Here is a 13,663-nt window from a genome sequence, read left to right on the forward strand (position 1 = left end):
TGAGTCCAAGACCTGGCAAAACCTTCCTGGGTGATGACTTCAAGGAAATTGTATTTTCTATTCCCAAGTGCTTTTTCATATCTCACACTCTGGTAGCAAAAATTGTAAGGAATTTATCCCAAATTTGCATGACAATGCATTCAAAAATTCTGGAACATCTCCAGATAAACAGAGATAAAAACACTAATCTCTACATCAATCTTCAAAATCAGCAACTGGAAGACACGGATGTAATTGTGGTTTTTCATATACAGAAGATGCAAGAAAATAGACTAACTCCAACACGTCTTATTAAAAACACTAATCTCTAAACCAATCTTCAAAATCAGCAACTGGAAGACACAGTCAATTGTGGTTTTTCACATACAGAAGATTCAAGAAAATAGACTAACTCCAACACATCTTTCCTTTACAAAATCGTATAGTCTCCTGGGAGACTAGCAAAAATTGCCAATGCTGACTATATTGCAAGTCATCATGGCGGGGTATTGGGTAAAGTTTTCAACTAGCAATAATCACGCCTCGGTTTGACCTCATAAGCTATGATAATGCCACTGCGCAAAGTTGATAGGTGCTTGGCTGGAGCAATCAGCATGTGCAACAGAGAACTCATTACAACCATGGCTAGACAAACAGTCTCTGGCTAGGAGCAGTGGATTATGGGAATGTATATGCTAATGAGTCCAAGACCTGGCAAAACCTTCCTGGGTGATGATTTCAAGGAAATTGTATTTTCTGTTCCCAAGTGCTTTTTCATATCTCACACTCTGGTAGCAAAAATTGTAAGGAATTTATCTCCAATTTGCATGACACTGCATTCAAAAATTCTGGAACATCTCCAGATAAACAGAGATAAAAACACTAATCTCTACATCAATCTTCAAAATCAGCAACTGGAAGACACGGATGTAATTGTGGTTTTTCATATACAGAAGATGCAAGAAAATAGACTAACTCCAACACGTCTTATTAAAAACACTAATCTCTACATCAATCTTCAAAATCAGCAACTGGAAGACACGGATGTAATTGTGGTTTTTCATATACAGAAGATGCAAGAAAATAGACTAACTCCAACACGTCTTATTAAAAACACTAATCTCTAAACCAATCTTCAAAATCAGCAACTGGAAGACACAGTCAATTGTGGTTTTTCACATACAGAAGATTCAAGAAAATAGACTAACTCCAACACATCTTTCCTTTACAAAATCTTATAGTCTCCTGGGAGACTAGCAAAAATTGCCAATGCTGACTATATTGCAAGTCATCATGGCAGGGTATTGGGTAAAGTTTTCAACTAGCAATAATCACGCCTCAGTTTGACCTCATAAGCTATGATAATGCCACTGCGCAAAGTTGATAGGTGCTTGGCTGGAGCAATCAGCATGTGCAACAGAGAACTCATTACAACCATGGCTAGACAAACAGTCTCTGGCTAGGAGCAGTGGATTATGGGAATGTATATGCTAATGAGTCCAAGACCTGGCAAAACCTTCCTGGGTGATGATTTCAAGGAAATTGTATTTTCTGTTCCCAAGTGCTTTTTCATATCTCACACTCTGGTAGCAAAAATTGTAAGGAATTTATCTCCAATTTGCATGACACTGCATTCAAAAATTCTGGAACATCTCCAGATAAACAGAGATAAAAACACTAATCTCTACATCAATCTTCAAAATCAGCAACTGGAAGACACGGATGTAATTGTGGTTTTTCATATACAGAAGATGCAATAAAATAGACTAACTCCAACACGTCTTATTAAAAACACTAATCTCTAAACCAATCTTCAAAATCAGCAACTGGAAGACACAGTCAATTGTGGTTTTTCACATACAGAAGATTCAAGAAAATAGACTAACTCCAACACATCTTTCCTTTACAAAATCTTATAGTCTCCTGGGAGACTAGCAAAAATTGCCAATGCTGACTATATTGCAAGTCATCATGGCGGGGTATTGGGTAAAGTTTTCAACTAGCAATAATCACGCCTCGGTTTGACCTCATAAGCTATGATAATGCCACTGCGCAAAGTTGATAGGTGCTTGGCTGGAGCAATCAGCATGTGCAACAGAGAACTCATTACAACCATGGCTAGACAAACCGTCTCTGGCTAGGAGCAGTGGATTATGGGAATGTATATGCTAATGAGTCCAAGACCTGGCAAAACCTTCCTGGGTGATGACTTCAAGGAAATTGTATTTTCTGTTCCCAAGTGCTTTTTCATATCTCACACTCTGGTAGCAAAAATTGTAAGGAATTTATCTCCAATTTGCATGACACTGCATTCAAAAATTCTGGAACATCTCCAGATAAACAGAGATAAAAACACTAATCTCTACATCAATCTTTAAAATCAGCAACTGGAAGACACGGATGTAATTGTGGTTTTTCATATACAGAAGATGCAAGAAAATAGACTAACTCCAACACGTCTTATTAAAAACACTAATCTCTACATCAATCTTCCAAATCAGCAACTGGAAGACACGGATGTAATTGTGGTTTTTCATATACAGAAGATACAAGAAAATAGACTAACTCCAACACGTCTTATTAAAAACACTAATCTCTAAACCAATCTTCAAAATCAGCAACTGGAAGACACAGTCAATTGTGGTTTTTCACATACAGAAGATTCAAGAAAATAGACTAACTCCAACACATCTTTCCTTTACAAAATCTTATAGTCTCCTGGGAGACTAGCAAAAATTGCCAATGCTGACTATATTGCAAGTCATCATGGCGGGGTATTGGGTAAAGTTTTCAACTCGCAATAATCACGCCTCGGTTTGACCTCATAAGCTATGATAATGCCACTGCGCAAAGTTGATAGGTGCTTGGCTGGAGCAATCAGCATGTGCAACAGAGAACTCATTACAACCATGGCTAGACAAACAGTCTCTGGCTAGGAGCAGTGGATTATGGGAATGTATATGCTAATGAGTCCAAGACCTGGCAAAACCTTCCTGGGTGATGACTTCAAGGAAATTGTATTTTCTATTCCCAAGTGCTTTTTCATATCTCACACTCTGGTAGCAAAAATTGTAAGGAATTTATCCCAAATTTGCATGACAATGCATTCAAAAATTCTGGAACATCTCCAGATAAACAGAGATAAAAACACTAATCTCTACATCAATCTTCAAAATCAGCAACTGGAAGACACGGATGTAATTGTGGTTTTTCATATACAGAAGATGCAAGAAAATAGACTAACTCCAACACGTCTTATTAAAAACACTAATCTCTAAACCAATCTTCAATATCAGCAACTGGAAGACACAGTCAATTGTGGTTTTTCACATACAGAAGATTCAAGAAAATAGACTAACTCCAACTCATCTTTCCTTTACAAAATCTTATAGTCTCCTGGGAGACTAGCAAAAATTGCCAATGCTGACTATATTGCAAGTCATCATGGCGGGGTATTGGGTAAAGTTTTCAACTAGCAATAATCACGCCTCGGTTTGACCTCATAAGCTATGATAATGCCACTGCGCAAAGTTGATAGGTGCTTGGCTGGAGCAATCAGCATGTGCAACAGAGAACTCATTACAACCATGGCTAGACAAACCGTCTCTGGCTAGGAGCAGTGGATTATGGGAATGTATATGCTAATGAGTCCAAGACCTGGCAAAACCTTCCTGGGTGATGACTTCAAGGAAATTGTATTTTCTGTTCCCAAGTGCTTTTTCATATCTCACACTCTGGTAGCAAAAATTGTAAGGAATTTATCTCCAATTTGCATGACACTGCATTCAAAAATTCTGGAACATCTCCAGATAAACAGAGATAAAAACACTAATCTCTACATCAATCTTCAAAATCAGCAACTGGAAGACACGGATGTAATTGTGGTTTTTCATATACAGAAGATGCAAGAAAATAGACTAACTCCAACACGTCTTATTAAAAACACTAATCTCTACATCAATCTTCCAAATCAGCAACTGGAAGACACGGATGTAATTGTGGTTTTTCATATACAGAAGATGCAAGAAAATAGACTAACTCCAACACGTCTTATTAAAAACACTAATCTCTAAACCAATCTTCAAAATCAGCAACTGGAAGACACAGTCAATTGTGGTTTTTCACATACAGAAGATTCAAGAAAATAGACTAACTCCAACACATCTTTCCTTTACAAAATCTTATAGTTTCCTGGGAGACTAGCAAAAATTGCCAATGCTGACTATATTGCAAGTCACCATGGCGGGGTATTGGGTAAAGTTTTCAACTAGCAATAATCACGCCTCGGTTTGACCTCATAAGCTATGATAATGCCACTGCGCAAAGTTGATAGGTGCTTGGCTGGAGCAATCAGCATGTGCAACAGAGAACTCATTACAACCATGGCTAGACAAACAGTCTCTGGCTAGGAGCAGTGGATTATGGGAATGTATATGCTAATGAGTCCAAGACCTGGCAAAACCTTCCTGGGTGATGACTTCAAGGAAATTGTATTTTCTATTCCCAAGTGCTTTTTCATATCTCACACTCTGGTAGCAAAAATTGTAAGGAATTTATCCCAAATTTGCATGACAATGCATTAAAAAATTCTGGAACATCTCCAGATAAACAGAGATAAAAACACTAATCTCTACATCAATCTTCAAAATCAGCAACTGGAAGACACGGATGTAATTGTGGTTTTTCATATACAGAAGATGCAAGAAAATAGACTAACTCCAACACGTCTTATTAAAAACACTAATCTCTAAACCAATCTTCAAAATCAGCAACTGGAAGACACAGTCAATTGTGGTTTTTCACATACAGAAGATTCAAGAAAATAGACTAACTCCAACACATCTTTCCTTTACAAAATCTTATAGTCTCCTGGGAGACTAGCAAAAATTGCCAATGCTGACTATATTGCAAGTCACCATGGCGGGGTATTGGGTAAAGTTTTCAACTAGCAATAATCACGCCTCGGTTTGACCTCATAAGCTATGATAATGCCACTGCGCAAAGTTGATAGGTGCTTGGCTGGAGCAATCAGCATGTGCAACAGAGAACTCATTACAACCATGGCTAGACAAACAGTCTCTGGCTAGGAGCAGTGGATTATGGGAATGTATATGCTAATGAGTCCAAGACCTGGCAAAACCTTCCTGGGTGATGATTTCAAGGAAATTGTATTTTCTGTTCCCAAGTGCTTTTTCATATCTCACACTCTGGTAGCAAAAATTGTAAGGAATTTATCTCCAATTTGCATGACACTGCATTCAAAAATTCTGGAACATCTCCAAATAAACAGAGATAAAAACACTAATCTCTACATCAATCTTCAAAATCAGCAACTGGAAGACACGGATGTAATTGTGGTTTTTCATATACAGAAGATGCAAGAAAATAGACTAACTCCAACACGTCTTATTAAAAACACTAATCTCTACATCAATCTTCAAAATCAGCAACTGGAAGACACGGATGTAATTGTGGTTTTTCATATACAGAAGATGCAAGAAAATAGACTAACTCCAACACGTCTTATTAAAAATACTAATCTCTAAACCAATCTTCAAAATCAGCAACTGGAAGACACAGTCAATTGTGGTTTTTCACATACAGAAGATTCAAGAAAATAGACTAACTCCAACACATCTTTCCTTTACAAAATCTTATAGTCTCCTGGGAGACTAGCAAAAATTGCCAATGCTGACTATATTGCAAGTCATCATGGCGGGGTATTGGGTAAAGTTTTCAACTAGCAATAATCACGCCTCAGTTTGACCTCATAAGCTATGATAATGCCACTGCGCAAAGTTGATAGGTGCTTGGCTGGAGCAATCAGCATGTGCAACAAAGAACTCATTACAACCATGGCTAGACAAACAGTCTCTGGCTAGGAGCAGTGGATTATGGGAATGTATATGCTAATGAGTCCAAGACCTGGCAAAACCTTCCTGGGTGATGACTTCAAGAAAATTGTATTTTCTGTTCCCAAGTGCTTTTTCATATCTCACACTCTGGTAGCAAAAATTGTAAGGAATTTATCTCCAATTTGCATGACAATGCATTCAAAAATTCTGGAACATCTCCAGATAAACAGAGATAAAAACACTAATCTCTACATCAATCTTCAAAATCAGCAACTGGAAGACACGGATGTAATTGTGGTTTTTCATATACAGAAGATGCAAGAAAATAGACTAACTCCAACACGTCTTATTAAAAACACTAATCTCTAAACCAATCTTCAATATCAGCAACTGGAAGACACAGTCAATTGTGGTTTTTCACATACAGAAGATTCAAGAAAATAGACTAACTCCAACACATCTTTCCTTTACAAAATCTTATAGTCTCCTGGGAGACTAGCAAAAATTGCCAATGCTGACTATATTGCAAGTCATCATGGCGGGGTATTGGGTAAAGTTTTCAACTAGCAATAATCACGCCTCGGTTTGACCTCATTAGCTATGATAATTCCACTGCGCAAAGTTGATAGGTGCTTGGCTGGAGCAATTAGCATGTGCAACAGAGAACTCATTACAACCATGGCTAGACAAACAGTCTCTGGCTAGGAGCAGTGGATTATGGGAATGTAAATGCTAATGAGTCCAAGACCTGGCAAAACCTTCCTGGGTGATGACTTCAAGGAAATTGTATTTTCTGTTCCCAAGTGCTTTTTCATATCTCACACTCTGGTAGCAAAAATTGTAAGGAATTTATCCCAAATTTGCATGACAATGCATTCAAAAATTCTGGAACATCTCCAGATAAACAGAGATAAAAACACTAATCTCTACATCAATCTTCAAAATCAGCAACTGGAAGACATGGATGTAATTGTGGTTTTTCATATACAGAAGATGCAAGAAAATAGACTAACTCCAACACATCTTATTCAAAACACTAATCTCTAAACCAATCTTCAAAATCAGCAACTGGAAGACACAGTCAATTGTGGTTTTTCACATACAGAAGATTCAAAAAAATAGACTAACTCCAACACATCTTTCCTTTACAAAATCTTATAGTCTCCTGGGAGACTAGCAAAAATTGCCAATGCTGACTATATTGCAAGTCATCATGGCGGGGTATTGGGTAAAGTTTTCAACTAGCAATAATCACGCCTCGGTTTGACCTCATAAGCTATGATAATGCCACTGCGCAAAGTTAATAGGTGCTTGGCTGGAGCAATCAGCATGTGCAACAGAGAACTCATTACAACCATGGCTAGACAAACAGTCTCTGGCTAGGAGCAGTGGATTATGGGAATGTATATGCTAATGAGTCCAAGACCTGGCAAAACCTTCCTGGGTGATGACTTCAAGGAAATTGTATTTTCTGTTCCCAAGTGCTTTTTCATATCTCACACTCTGGTAGCAAAAATTGTAAGGAATTTATCTCCAATTTGCATGACAATGCATTCAAAAATTCTGGAACATCTCCAGATAAACAGAGATAAAAAACACTAATCTCTACATCAATCTTCAAAATCAGCAACTGGAAGACACGGATGTAATTGTGGTTTTTCATATACAGAAGATGCAAGAAAATAGACTAACTCCAACACGTCTTATTAAAAACACTAATCTCTAAACCAATCTTCAAAATCAGCAACTGGAAGACACAGTCAATTGTGGTTTTTCACATACAGAAGATTCAAGAAAATAGACTAACTCCAACACATCTTTCCTTTACAAAATCTTATAGTCTCCTGGGAGACTAGCAAAAATTGCCAATGCTGACTATATTGCAAGTCATCATGGCGGGGTATTGGGTAAAGTTTTCAACTAGCAATAATCACGCCTCGGTTTGACCTCATAAGCTATGATAATGCCACTGCGCAAAGTTGATAGGTGCTTGGCTGGAGCAATCAGCATGTGCAACAGAGAACTCATTACAACCATGGCTAGACAAACAGTCTCTGGCTAGGAGCAGTGGATTATGGGAATGTATATGCTAATGAGTCCAAGACCTGGCAAAACCTTCCTGGGTGATGACTTCAAGGAAATTGTATTTTCTGTTCCCAAGTGCTTTTTCATATCTCACACTCTGGTAGCAAAAATTGTAAGGAATTTATCTCCAATTTGCATGACACTGCATTCAAAAATTCTGGAACATCTCCAGATAAACAGAGATAAAAACACTAATCTCTACATCAATCTTTAAAATCAGCAACTGGAAGACACGGATGTAATTGTGGTTTTTCATATACAGAAGATGCAAGAAAATAGACTAACTCCAACACGTCTTATTAAAAACACTAATCTCTACATCAATCTTCCAAATCAGCAACTGGAAGACACGGATGTAATTGTGGTTTTTCATATACAGAAGATGCAAGAAAATAGACTAACTCCAACACGTCTTATTAAAAACACTAATCTCTAAACCAATCTTCAAAATCAGCAACTGGAAGACACAGTCAATTGTGGTTTTTCACATACAGAAGATTCAAGAAAATAGACTAACTCCAACACATCTTTCCTTTACAAAATCTTATAGTCTCCTGGGAGACTAGCAAAAATTGCCAATGCTGACTATATTGCAAGTCATCATGGCGGGGTATTGGGTAAAGTTTTCAACTAGCAATAATCACGCCTCGGTTTGACCTCATAAGCTATGATAATGCCACTGCGCAAAGTTGATAGGTGCTTGGCTGGAGCAATCAGCATGTGCAACAGAGAACTCATTACAACCATGGCTAGACAAACAGTCTCTGGCTAGGAGCAGTGGATTATGGGAATGTATATGCTAATGAGTCCAAGACCTGGCAAAACCTTCCTGGGTGATGACTTCAAGGAAATTGTATTTTCTATTCCCAAGTGCTTTTTCATATCTCACACTCTGGTAGCAAAAATTGTAAGGAATTTATCCCAAATTTGCATGACAATGCATTCAAAAATTCTGGAACATCTCCAGATAAACAGAGATAAAAACACTAATCTCTACATCAATCTTCAAAATCAGCAACTGGAAGACACGGATGTAATTGTGGTTTTTCATATACAGAAGATGCAAGAAAATAGACTAACTCCAACACGTCTTATTAAAAACACTAATCTCTAAACCAATCTTCAATATCAGCAACTGGAAGACACAGTCAATTGTGGTTTTTCACATACAGAAGATTCAAGAAAATAGACTAACTCCAACACATCTTTCCTTTACAAAATCTTATAGTCTCCTGGGAGACTAGCAAAAATTGCCAATGCTGACTATATTGCAAGTCATCATGGCGGGGTATTGGGTAAAGTTTTCAACTAGCAATAATCACGCCTCGGTTTGACCTCATAAGCTATGATAATGCCACTGCGCAAAGTTGATAGGTGCTTGGCTGGAGCAATCAGCATGTGCAACAGAGAACTCATTACAACCATGGCTAGACAAACCGTCTCTGGCTAGGAGCAGTGGATTATGGGAATGTATATGCTAATGAGTCCAAGACCTGGCAAAACCTTCCTGGGTGATGACTTCAAGGAAATTGTATTTTCTGTTCCCAAGTGCTTTTTCATATCTCACACTCTGGTAGCAAAAATTGTTAAGAATTTATCTCCAATTTGCATGACACTGCATTCAAAAATTCTGGAACATCTCCAGATAAACAGAGATAAAAACACTAATCTCTACATCAATCTTCAAAATCAGCAACTGGAAGACACGGATGTAATTGTGGTTTTTCATATACAGAAGATGCAAGAAAATAGACTAACTCCAACACGTCTTATTAAAAACACTAATCTCTACATCAATCTTCAAAATCAGCAACTGGAAGACACGGATGTAATTGTGGTTTTTCATATACAGAAGATGCAAGAAAATAGACTAACTCCAACACGTCTTATTAAAAATACTAATCTCTAAACCAATCTTCAAAATCAGCAACTGGAAGACACAGTCAATTGTGGTTTTTCACATACAGAAGATTCAAGAAAATAGACTAACTCCAACACATCTTTCCTTTACAAAATCTTATAGTCTCCTGGGAGACTAGCAAAAATTGCCAATGCTGACTATATTGCAAGTCATCATGGCGGGGTATTGGGTAAAGTTTTCAACTAGCAATAATCACGCCTCAGTTTGACCTCATAAGCTATGATAATGCCACTGCGCAAAGTTGATAGGTGCTTGGCTGGAGCAATCAGCATGTGCAACAAAGAACTCATTACAACCATGGCTAGACAAACAGTCTCTGGCTAGGAGCAGTGGATTATGGGAATGTATATGCTAATGAGTCCAAGACCTGGCAAAACCTTCCTGGGTGATGACTTCAAGAAAATTGTATTTTCTGTTCCCAAGTGCTTTTTCATATCTCACACTCTGGTAGCAAAAATTGTAAGGAATTTATCTCCAATTTGCATGACAATGCATTCAAAAATTCTGGAACATCTCCAGATAAACAGAGATAAAAACACTAATCTCTACATCAATCTTCAAAATCAGCAACTGGAAGACACGGATGTAATTGTGGTTTTTCATATACAGAAGATGCAAGAAAATAGACTAACTCCAACACGTCTTATTAAAAACACTAATCTCTAAACCAATCTTCAATATCAGCAACTGGAAGACACAATCAATTGTGGTTTTTCACATACAGAAGATTCAAGAAAATAGACTAACTCCAACACATCTTTCCTTTACAAAATCTTATAGTCTCCTGGGAGACTAGCAAAAATTGCCAATGCTGACTATATTGCAAGTCATCATGGCGGGGTATTGGGTAAAGTTTTCAACTAGCAATAATCACGCCTCGGTTTGACCTCATTAGCTATGATAATGCCACTGCGCAAAGTTGATAGGTGCTTGGCTGGAGCAATTAGCATGTGCAACAGAGAACTCATTACAACCATGGCTAGACAAACAGTCTCTGGCTAGGAGCAGTGGATTATGGGAATGTAAATGCTAATGAGTCCAAGACCTGGCAAAACCTTCCTGGGTGATGACTTCAAGGAAATTGTATTTTCTGTTCCCAAGTGCTTTTTCATATCTCACACTCTGGTAGCAAAAATTGTAAGGAATTTATCCCAAATTTGCATGACAATGCATTCAAAAATTCTGGAACATCTCCAGATAAACAGAGATAAAAACACTAATCTCTACATCAATCTTCAAAATCAGCAACTGGAAGACACGGATGTAATTGTGGTTTTTCATATACAGAAGATGCAAGAAAATAGACTAACTCCAACACATCTTATTCAAAACACTAATCTCTAAACCAATCTTCAAAATCAGCAACTGGAAGACACAGTCAATTGTGGTTTTTCACATACAGAAGATTCAAAAAAATAGACTAACTCCAACACATCTTTCCTTTACAAAATCTTATAGTCTCCTGGGAGACTAGCAAAAATTGCCAATGCTGACTATATTGCAAGTCATCATGGCGGGGTATTGGGTAAAGTTTTCAACTAGCAATAATCACGCCTCGGTTTGACCTCATAAGCTATGATAATGCCACTGCGCAAAGTTAATAGGTGCTTGGCTGGAGCAATCAGCATGTGCAACAGAGAACTCATTACAACCATGGCTAGACAAACAGTCTCTGGCTAGGAGCAGTGGATTATGGGAATGTATATGCTAATGAGTCCAAGACCTGGCAAAACCTTCCTGGGTGATGACTTCAAGGAAATTGTATTTTCTGTTCCCAAGTGCTTTTTCATATCTCACACTCTGGTAGCAAAAATTGTAAGGAATTTATCTCCAATTTGCATGACAATGCATTCAAAAATTCTGGAACATCTCCAGATAAACAGAGATAAAAAACACTAATCTCTACATCAATCTTCAAAATCAGCAACTGGAAGACACGGATGTAATTGTGGTTTTTCATATACAGAAGATGCAAGAAAATAGACTAACTCCAACACGTCTTATTAAAAACACTAATCTCTAAACCAATCTTCAAAATCAGCAACTGGAAGACACAGTCAATTGTGGTTTTTCACATACAGAAGATTCAAGAAAATAGACTAACTCCAACACATCTTTCCTTTACAAAATCTTATAGTCTCCTGGGAGACTAGCAAAAATTGCCAATGCTGACTATATTGCAAGTCATCATGGCGGGGTATTGGGTAAAGTTTTCAACTAGCAATAATCACGCCTCGGTTTGACCTCATAAGCTATGATAATGCCACTGCGCAAAGTTGATAGGTGCTTGGCTGGAGCAATCAGCATGTGCAACAGAGAACTCATTACAACCATGGCTAGACAAACAGTCTCTGGCTAGGAGCAGTGGATTATGGGAATGTATATGCTAATGAGTCCAAGACCTGGCAAAACCTTCCTGGGTGATGACTTCAAGGAAATTGTATTTTCTGTTCCCAAGTGCTTTTTCATATCTCACACTCTGGTAGCAAAAATTGTAAGGAATTTATCTCCAATTTGCATGACAATGCATTAAAAAATTCTGGAACATCTCCAGATAAACAGAGATAAAAAACACTAATCTCTACATCAATCTTCAAAATCAGCAACTGGAAGACACGGATGTAATTGTGGTTTTTCATATACAGAAGATGCAAGAAAATAGACTAACTCCAACACGTCTTATTAAAAACACTAATCTCTAAACCAATCTTCAAAATCAGCAACTGGAAGACACAGTCAATTGTGGTTTTTCACATACAGAAGATTCAAGAAAATAGACTAACTCCAACACATCTTTCCTTTACAAAATCTTATAGTCTCCTGGGAGACTAGCAAAAATTGCCAATGCTGACTATATTGCAAGTCATCATGGCGGGGTATTGGGTAAAGTTTTCAACTAGCAATAATCACGCCTCGGTTTGACCTCATAAGCTATGATAATGCCACTGCGCAAAGTTGATAGGTGCTTGGCTGCAGCAATCAGCATGTGCAACAGAGAACTCATTACAACCATGGCTAGACAAACCGTCTCTGGCTAGGAGCAGTGGATTATGGGAATGTATATGCTAATGAGTCCAAGACCTGGCAAAACCTTCCTGGGTGATGACTTCAAGGAAATTGTATTTTCTGTTCCCAAGTGCTTTTTCATATCTCACACTCTGGTAGCAAAAATTGTAAGGAATTTATCTCCAATTTGCATGACAATGCATTCAAAAATTCTGGAACATCTCCAGATAAACAGAGATAAAAAACACTAATCTCTACATCAATCTTCAAAATCAGCAACTGGAAGACACGGATGTAATTGTGGTTTTTCATATACAGAAGATGCAAGAAAATAGACTAACTCCAACACGTCTTATTAAAAACACTAATCTCTAAACCAATCTTCAAAATCAGCAACTGGAAGACACAGTCAATTGTGGTTTTTCACATACAGAAGATTCAAGAAAATAGACTAACTCCAACACATCTTTCCTTTACAAAATCTTATAGTCTCCTGGGAGACTAGCAAAAATTGCCAATGCTGACTATATTGCAAGTCATCATGGCGGGGTATTGGGTAAAGTTTTCAACTAGCAATAATCACGCCTCGGTTTGACCTCATAAGCTATGATAATGCCACTGCGCAAAGTTGATAGGTGCTTGGCTGGAGCAATCAGCATGTGCAACAGAGAACTCATTACAACCATGGCTAGACAAACAGTCTCTGGCTAGGAGCAGTGGATTATGGGAATGTATATGCTAATGAGTCCAAGACCTGGCAAAACCTTCCTGGGTGATGACTTCAAGGAAATTGTATTTTCTGTTCCCAAGTGCTTTT

General features: G+C 37.8%; 19 non-coding genes across 19 annotated transcripts; all 19 read right to left on the reverse strand.

The window, feature by feature from the left end:
• Positions 1-425: 425 nt before the first annotated feature.
• On the reverse strand, positions 426-566 carry LOC146076414 (U4 spliceosomal RNA). The gene has a single exon (XR_014473814.1). It is a non-coding gene; the product is annotated as a U4 spliceosomal RNA (small nuclear RNA).
• A 654-nt stretch (positions 567-1,220) lies between these two features.
• On the reverse strand, positions 1,221-1,361 carry LOC146076674 (U4 spliceosomal RNA). The gene has a single exon (XR_014474073.1). It is a non-coding gene; the product is annotated as a U4 spliceosomal RNA (small nuclear RNA).
• A 537-nt stretch (positions 1,362-1,898) lies between these two features.
• LOC146076415 (U4 spliceosomal RNA) lies at positions 1,899-2,039 on the reverse strand. Its single transcript, XR_014473815.1, has one exon. It is a non-coding gene; the product is annotated as a U4 spliceosomal RNA (small nuclear RNA).
• Positions 2,040-2,693: 654 nt separating this feature from the next.
• Positions 2,694-2,834, reverse strand: LOC146076661 (U4 spliceosomal RNA). The gene has a single exon (XR_014474060.1). It is a non-coding gene; the product is annotated as a U4 spliceosomal RNA (small nuclear RNA).
• A 537-nt stretch (positions 2,835-3,371) lies between these two features.
• Positions 3,372-3,512, reverse strand: LOC146076416 (U4 spliceosomal RNA). Its single transcript, XR_014473816.1, has one exon. It is a non-coding gene; the product is annotated as a U4 spliceosomal RNA (small nuclear RNA).
• A 654-nt stretch (positions 3,513-4,166) lies between these two features.
• On the reverse strand, positions 4,167-4,307 carry LOC146076724 (U4 spliceosomal RNA). Its single transcript, XR_014474122.1, has one exon. It is a non-coding gene; the product is annotated as a U4 spliceosomal RNA (small nuclear RNA).
• Positions 4,308-4,844: 537 nt separating this feature from the next.
• On the reverse strand, positions 4,845-4,985 carry LOC146076508 (U4 spliceosomal RNA). The gene has a single exon (XR_014473908.1). It is a non-coding gene; the product is annotated as a U4 spliceosomal RNA (small nuclear RNA).
• A 654-nt stretch (positions 4,986-5,639) lies between these two features.
• On the reverse strand, positions 5,640-5,780 carry LOC146076606 (U4 spliceosomal RNA). Its single transcript, XR_014474006.1, has one exon. It is a non-coding gene; the product is annotated as a U4 spliceosomal RNA (small nuclear RNA).
• Positions 5,781-6,317: 537 nt separating this feature from the next.
• Positions 6,318-6,458, reverse strand: LOC146076366 (U4 spliceosomal RNA). Its single transcript, XR_014473767.1, has one exon. It is a non-coding gene; the product is annotated as a U4 spliceosomal RNA (small nuclear RNA).
• A 537-nt stretch (positions 6,459-6,995) lies between these two features.
• Positions 6,996-7,136, reverse strand: LOC146076417 (U4 spliceosomal RNA). The gene has a single exon (XR_014473817.1). It is a non-coding gene; the product is annotated as a U4 spliceosomal RNA (small nuclear RNA).
• Positions 7,137-7,674: 538 nt separating this feature from the next.
• On the reverse strand, positions 7,675-7,815 carry LOC146076418 (U4 spliceosomal RNA). Its single transcript, XR_014473818.1, has one exon. It is a non-coding gene; the product is annotated as a U4 spliceosomal RNA (small nuclear RNA).
• Positions 7,816-8,469: 654 nt separating this feature from the next.
• On the reverse strand, positions 8,470-8,610 carry LOC146076419 (U4 spliceosomal RNA). The gene has a single exon (XR_014473819.1). It is a non-coding gene; the product is annotated as a U4 spliceosomal RNA (small nuclear RNA).
• A 537-nt stretch (positions 8,611-9,147) lies between these two features.
• LOC146076421 (U4 spliceosomal RNA) lies at positions 9,148-9,288 on the reverse strand. The gene has a single exon (XR_014473821.1). It is a non-coding gene; the product is annotated as a U4 spliceosomal RNA (small nuclear RNA).
• A 654-nt stretch (positions 9,289-9,942) lies between these two features.
• Positions 9,943-10,083, reverse strand: LOC146076607 (U4 spliceosomal RNA). Its single transcript, XR_014474007.1, has one exon. It is a non-coding gene; the product is annotated as a U4 spliceosomal RNA (small nuclear RNA).
• A 537-nt stretch (positions 10,084-10,620) lies between these two features.
• LOC146076351 (U4 spliceosomal RNA) lies at positions 10,621-10,761 on the reverse strand. The gene has a single exon (XR_014473752.1). It is a non-coding gene; the product is annotated as a U4 spliceosomal RNA (small nuclear RNA).
• Positions 10,762-11,298: 537 nt separating this feature from the next.
• Positions 11,299-11,439, reverse strand: LOC146076422 (U4 spliceosomal RNA). The gene has a single exon (XR_014473822.1). It is a non-coding gene; the product is annotated as a U4 spliceosomal RNA (small nuclear RNA).
• A 538-nt stretch (positions 11,440-11,977) lies between these two features.
• On the reverse strand, positions 11,978-12,118 carry LOC146076423 (U4 spliceosomal RNA). Its single transcript, XR_014473823.1, has one exon. It is a non-coding gene; the product is annotated as a U4 spliceosomal RNA (small nuclear RNA).
• A 538-nt stretch (positions 12,119-12,656) lies between these two features.
• Positions 12,657-12,797, reverse strand: LOC146076424 (U4 spliceosomal RNA). The gene has a single exon (XR_014473824.1). It is a non-coding gene; the product is annotated as a U4 spliceosomal RNA (small nuclear RNA).
• Positions 12,798-13,335: 538 nt separating this feature from the next.
• LOC146076425 (U4 spliceosomal RNA) lies at positions 13,336-13,476 on the reverse strand. The gene has a single exon (XR_014473825.1). It is a non-coding gene; the product is annotated as a U4 spliceosomal RNA (small nuclear RNA).
• Between the last annotated feature and the right edge of the window lie 187 nt (positions 13,477-13,663).

Source organism: Crinia signifera, chromosome 4 (genome assembly GCF_055691185.1).
Source record: "Crinia signifera chromosome 4, ASM5569118v1, whole genome shotgun sequence".
NCBI classification, from domain to species: domain Eukaryota; kingdom Metazoa; phylum Chordata; class Amphibia; order Anura; family Myobatrachidae; genus Crinia; species Crinia signifera.